We start from the raw sequence: 6,713 nt of genomic DNA, 5'->3' as shown, positions 1-6,713 counted from the left end.
CACTAAATTTACAGCAAATTACTTCACAGTGGGGTAAATCAAATAATATCAGAAATAACTGTCTGCATTTGTACCATTTACCTAAATGCAACTGCACAGCAAAGGCTCCACAATTATTATTATCCACCCCTACGCCACATAGCAAAATGGACCGCGCTCTCAGATCGCACCACGCAACCAACTCTCCCCACAGACTTCCCGAACAATGTAACTAAGGCTTCTAGGTTCTCCGATGTCAAATTTTGTGAAACTTCATTTAGTCATTTTCTATCTTGGTTACACAAGCTTTGAATTACCTTGAACCACATATTGTCCTGCACGCCTCCGGATGATGAATTTTTCCCCCTTCCTGGCCTTCTCGGGGTATTTTCCCATTGTCTTGTAAAGTAATATTTCCCTGTACATTGTTGGATCCATAATCTTCGTTAAGATGACTAGATCAAAAGAGTTAAAATAGGTTTTTAATACATTTGCTACACTCATCATTATACAATCGAATATGTTGCAATGCCCTGCTGTTCATTTGATAAATTAACATAATACACTCATCTTCTCTCAGTATTTCATATGGAAATCAAACGTTACAAATCGAATCATAATTGAAACATTGTACTTCTATTTTTTTTTTTTTTACTAACCCTGTTTCTATTGTCCTCGTCACGGGCGTGACTTCACGATTTAAGAAATAATTCCTGAATAAAACAAACAAAAAGAAACTTCTCACTTAAATATTAACAGACAAAAAAACAGTACCAAGTAATATTTTAAAAGAAAAATGTGTTCTTCAATGAGAAATAAACTAAAGTATTTATGTACAAGTTTCCAGAATCTTTTCTGCTACTGCACGCTCCTCACAACACTGTCAGCAGGAATTGCTTACAAATAAATAAGTAAATAAACATTTAGAAGATTGTACTGCATTTAACTGAATTATAAAATAACTGGCTTAATTTACACGTAGTAGATTACCTCTGTAGTAATAATAATAAATAAATATAAACGAGAGTGTTTCAATGTGTTTATTGTGCTCTGTGAAACATACTGGTACAATTTGTCACAAGACTTCATTTAATTACCGTTGCGTTTTGTTTTCTTCCTCTTTTTCTTATTCATTTTCTTAGCAGACGCCCTCACTCAGGGCGACTTACAGCTCTCACAAAATATACATATTTCACAATGCAGTAAGAGCAGATAAAATATACAATAACTTCAGAGCAACGTTTACTAAAATATGTCCATGTACACAGTTCGATAATCACAATATAGTAAGAGTACATACAATACTTCCGTCCTAATAAGAGTAAGTAACTAGCTCATTTATACACATTTGAACAAACACAATATATAGTTGTTGTTGTTGTGACTGTGTTTAAACAATTTGTTCTGGATGTAGAATCGCTGAAATCACAAGCTTGCACAAACATTTTCCGTCCAGAAGCAATAAACTCGCTCCCGTTTGCAGCAGACCGCACGTTCACGTTGCAGCAGGCGCTGCTCTACAGTCTAGTGGATTGCAATGACAGGTTACGCGCTTTGCGTCGTGAGCGAGGAATCACACGCGATCCGTTGGCAGATCGCAAGGTTTGTTGCAAGCGCATGCGCACATCCGCCGAGGACACATCAATCCTAGGGGGTGTCATGGCAAATTTCGCCCCCCTGCCAAATTTGTCCCCCCCTGAGTCATGTGACATATTAGCGTACGAGTCACGTGACGATTAAGTTTCGCGATGCGAAGAGAGGATAGGGTAAAACATCTCGGCATTTTACTTACTGAAAGTTACGTTTGCTTTTTTTATTGGCATTTTTTTTTATATTTATCAATGTTTTTTGTATCATAAATGGTTGTATTTAATTTGATTGCTTTTGTTTTACTTACTGAAAATTACGTTTGCGTGTTTTTTTTACATTTATTCGTATTATTATTAGATTTATTTTTAATATTTAACAATGTTTTTTTGTATCATAAATGGTTGTATTGCATTTGATTGCTCTTCACGCGATTACATAAGAACTTTTACAGTAAATATAAAAGACATTAAATATGGTTTAATTACATATATATGCTAATAAATAATAATAATAAAGTAGAACAGCTAAATGATCACAAATGTAACGCAAACGTTATATTAAAATTGTAACTTTTCAAATAAACAAAATGTTTATAACAAACAATAAGTTAGAAGTATAGTCTGGTAATAATTTCTACACATTTGTGGGTAGTCATGTTGATGTTTAGTCTTGCTATACTTATGGATCACAATCAGGGAGTTGTCATGATTACATACAGTTGCAGACAAAATTATTGACACCCTTAACTAAAGATCATTCAAGACGCTTTTTATTTTTTTATTTTTTTATTTGAATTGTTGTCAAATGTGGTTACCATTAAGGTCGCGTATAAGCCTTTTGTGTTTAGATGACTTTGTATAGTTATTTCATACACTGCAATACTTTAAATTCTTGGCTGTTAATGGTGGATTTTTGCGAGCTGCTCGAACAATTCTTTATGCTATAGTCGTAATTTTCCTGGAACGTCCACTTCTTTCCATCGTTTCAGTTGAATTAGTCTTCAAATACTTCTTGATTATTGTGGATTTTTGTATTACGATTTTTTTTTATCCACAACGCTCTTTATCGATTCCCCTTCTGCTGTAGTAGTCACTGTAACAAGTGGTTTTCTCACATCTAGATCCAACTCCTTTGTTTTGACCATGCTGTGCTAAGTGCACAAACTATTTTGCTTCAGTTTCTGTGCATGTTTTACAGCTAATGGGTTTTTTTTTGGTTTTTTTTAAATAATATTGCTAAATTGATAAGTAGCGGTTTCTAATTGATTAATAGTGACTAACTCAATTAAGACTAACCTTAACTTACAGACTTTAATTTAAAATGTGCCAATAAGTTTGTGATCAACAAATATTGTTATTTACTCCAATAAGGCAGTATGATTAATATAGGTTATACAGTAGCTTCAGTGTATATTGTGAGAAATATTTAGGGAATGTTAAAAATTAAAGGAATTAACAGGTCAAAAGGTTTAATATTTAGCATTATTCATGCATGGTCTTGCACTAAATCTGCAAACAAATTTCTCTTAGTTTAACCATATAACTTGTCATAAAAAAATGAAGTAATACACCCTCATTGTATGTGTTGCCACTTCCTACAGTGTTTGTCAGATCATTGGCATCATCCTGGAATGGAGCCTATCATTTCTCAAAGCAGGTCTGCAGATTGGTTGTTGTTCCTTTGTTATGAGTAATACTGTATATGCATTTGTTAAATATGTATGAAGCCAAATTATATCATATGCTATAAAATAAGAATGTTTCTTCCATAACTTCGAACACTCAAAAGTACAAATTTGGAACTAGAAGCAATGTGATTGTTAACCACTACATATTGTCCCTGACTTTAGTGTCTATAATTCAGGCTCTTAACTAATGAAGCATAGAGGATGTCAGATTTGTGTAAATGCTAGAGTAGAAGTCAATCTAGATCTGAGTTGTCCAGTCTTAGTGCTGGGGAACCCTTAACAGAGCACTGCATGGCGAGCAGAAATCTGAACTCAGTCATTTTAGTGAGTTGTGTATCAGTTGTAGTAGTCAGAACCAGAAAGACATTCACAAAAAAGGCACAACATGTTGAAAAATGTAACAAACTTTATTTTCTGTATTCTTCACAATAAAACATGATCAGTACATGATCAGATTGCATATTTCCATTGTAAAGTGCTATCCAGGACTTAATGCGTAAGCAGTGGTGAAAAAAAAGCTATACTGTAGGTCAGCTTTGGTAAAAAGCCCACTCACCACGTCAAGGTCCTGACCTATGGAGTGGGGTGTTAGGAGCAGGTTTAACAGAACTTTAAAATGCCTTCTCACATAACCCACAAAAAAAGAAAGACTTTAAAGAGGCTGTCTGTCTAAAAATGACATTTCATACTGTTAACTTGTATAGTACGTAATTGTCTAATATCATTTAATAGGAATGGAAATCGAATTTGAAATTGAAGCATTACATGTACTGTCTGTAACATGCACATGTAAAATGTGAAGTTGTTTATTACTTCAGAATTACATTTACTGTACTTTTATATCATGTTACACCCACCTTATTTGGCACAAATTCACTTCAATACAGTGAATCAACCCCTCCCCCAGCTGGTTCACAATAACTACATTAAAACAAGGTGGGTGTTAGAACTGACATCCAGTTTACTTTGGATATCTCTGCCCTGGAAATACTCAAGTCAGGCAATAATTCAGTAGCTCAGAAACTAAGACTACCATACCAATTAAAAATGAAAGTGCAAAAGCATCTGCAATATTTCTCCAAATAAAAACGTCTCAATACAGAACCAAGGTCTCCTGAAAAAAAAAGTCTTCAAAATAAGTAGTTGTGTGCTCATGAAAAATAAACACTGAAGACAATGAGCCTTATTAACAATGCCCTACTGTACATATGTAAATAGTTATAAATTATGGTAAAGTTGTTTGACAGGCATTACCAAATTTTAGTGTTAGTATAATACTAAGCTGGAATGCTTAGTATAAAATGTTCAAAAAAACATATAGTAAAAAACAAAATAATAAATCTGTTTCACCTTTACTTACATGCTTACCCATGTGTGTAACTCTGCAAATGCAGCACATATACTCCTCCATACTTATGAGGTCATCTGGCTGTAGATCTTCACACTGGCCATGGAACCATTCGCCACACCTCCCGCATTCCACCATCAGCTCCAGTCCAATCCTGTATGGTCTCCTGCATGTGCAGTAGACCTCCACATCACAGAAATGTACCTCTGGGAGGGGAGTTCTCTCACAGCTCGGGAAAGGAGTAAGAGATCCAGCTACAAAACAAGAAAAAAGATATATATATATATATATATATATATATATATATATATATATATATATATATATATATATATATATATATATATACACATATATTCTTCTTTAATACAAATTCTGTTTTCTGGTACTCACATTTCTGCTATTAGTTATATATAGAGAGATGTTTTAATCTTTTAAACCTTTTCTTTCATATATATATATATATATTACACACACACGTTTATCATTTATTTAAATGTCTATGTACATCTTCAAAAATACAGGACGGCTTCAATAACTTATAATGTATTAATATTAATTTTCGATATTTATTTATTTTTTTTACCTTTCAAAACGAATGTACTGGCTTTCTTTCTGATACCCCTCTTCTCTTCTTTGGTGGCTTTTTCAGGATACTCACCTGTGCTGAGGTAGCGATATACCGCTCTTAAGTGATCCATATCGATTTATAAATGTAGTTTTCTGAGGGGGAAAAAACACAGTATTACAAATTTGTACTGTAAAAAGAAAAATGATTTGATTACAATTGTATGACGGCACGAACGAACTCCAACTGTCAGTGTCAAGATCTGTGGAGCAAAAGCAGTGACGCGCATAGCAACAGAACGCTGACATGTCACATGACTCAGGGGGGGACAAATTTGGAAGGGGGGCAAAATTTGCCATGACAGGGGCACTGAATTCGTCGTAACATCGGCACGTTTTTGCCAGACCGTCGAGAATTAAACACTTTGAAGTTGATGAACCGTATGAATATATATATATATATATATATATATATATATATATATATATATATATATATATATATATATATATATATATATCCTTTTACGCCCCTCTTGCCCCGCCGGCGGAACACGGAACTGCACGTAAATATTATATTTCATAACTCATTTTTAATATTATTACAAAAGCAAAAGAGAAAAAAGCTGACTCGATATCAAAATCGTTGTTTTCCTACCGTCAAACAGCGAAGGAATTTTTCGAATCCGTCATTTCACCGCTGAGATATCCCATTCGCAATGTGTCTAGTACCCCCATGCATTCAAAACAAAAGCAATCGACTAGCTTGCGTTTTGCTGCTGCCTTTACTGTGTTTGTAACCCAATGCATCACAGAGTAATTGATGTGCAAACAAACACGCCCACCTCTTGAATGAGATAAGGGAAAAAAAAAAAAAAAAAAAAAAAAAAAACCTTTCAAAGGCAAATGCTTGTGGCAATGGCTAGCCTGTGAGGTGCCAGAAGATAACATCCCTTTTAGAACTTAGTATATCAATTGACATAAAGATTTACACAATGTTTATTTTTGGAGAGGTTTGGGGACCCTTGGGCTTAGCTTTGTAAAAACTCCTGTAGAATTTGATCCCTTTGTTCAAACAGTTCCAAATTTTTACCCAGTATATTAGACATGTTGGTGAAGCACTGGAAAAAAAATCTGGCTCTTTTCATATGCTACAAGTTGAAAAAATGACTATAGAACATAAAAAAATGAAAAGCGTTTGTTGTTTTTTTATGTATTTTTTCTGGATATCTCCTTCCAGTGTGGTACTGAGTAAGACTTTTATCACACCTGAGGTTTTAGTCTTGATGCCCAAGGGGTTACCTTGAATTCAAGCCCTGAACCATGCCTGTGCTGTCTATACTTTGGAAGATATTGTGATTTATTTAAGGGCACAGCCTCCCAGGCGGAAATTGTCTGTGAGGGGCTGGGGTTTTGAGAGGAGATATATATATATATATATATATATATATATATATATATATATATATATATATATTGTGTTGCAAACAATAACTGCATACCATGGGCAATAAAAACGTTTTCCTGTTCCGGCAATTGAAT

At 34.2% G+C, this 6,713-nt stretch overlaps 2 long non-coding RNA genes across 2 annotated transcripts; both read right to left on the bottom strand.

The window, feature by feature from the left end:
• Positions 1-347: 347 nt before the first annotated feature.
• LOC131727812 (uncharacterized) lies at positions 348-1,489 on the bottom strand. Its single transcript, XR_009322308.1, has 3 exons — positions 1,077-1,489; positions 639-692; positions 348-434 (listed from the first exon to the last, which is right to left on the bottom strand). It is a non-coding gene; the product is annotated as an uncharacterized LOC131727812 (long non-coding RNA).
• A 2,155-nt stretch (positions 1,490-3,644) lies between these two features.
• On the bottom strand, positions 3,645-6,010 carry LOC131727813 (uncharacterized). The gene is made up of 3 exons (XR_009322309.1): positions 5,830-6,010; positions 5,191-5,327; positions 3,645-4,858 (listed from the first exon to the last, which is right to left on the bottom strand). It is a non-coding gene; the product is annotated as an uncharacterized LOC131727813 (long non-coding RNA).
• Positions 6,011-6,713: the final 703 nt, after the last annotated feature.

The sequence above is a fragment of the Acipenser ruthenus genome, unplaced genomic scaffold (genome assembly GCF_902713425.1).
Source record: "Acipenser ruthenus unplaced genomic scaffold, fAciRut3.2 maternal haplotype, whole genome shotgun sequence".
Classification (NCBI taxonomy): domain Eukaryota; kingdom Metazoa; phylum Chordata; class Actinopteri; order Acipenseriformes; family Acipenseridae; genus Acipenser; species Acipenser ruthenus.
This window is presented reverse-complemented; position numbering and strand designations above follow the sequence as displayed.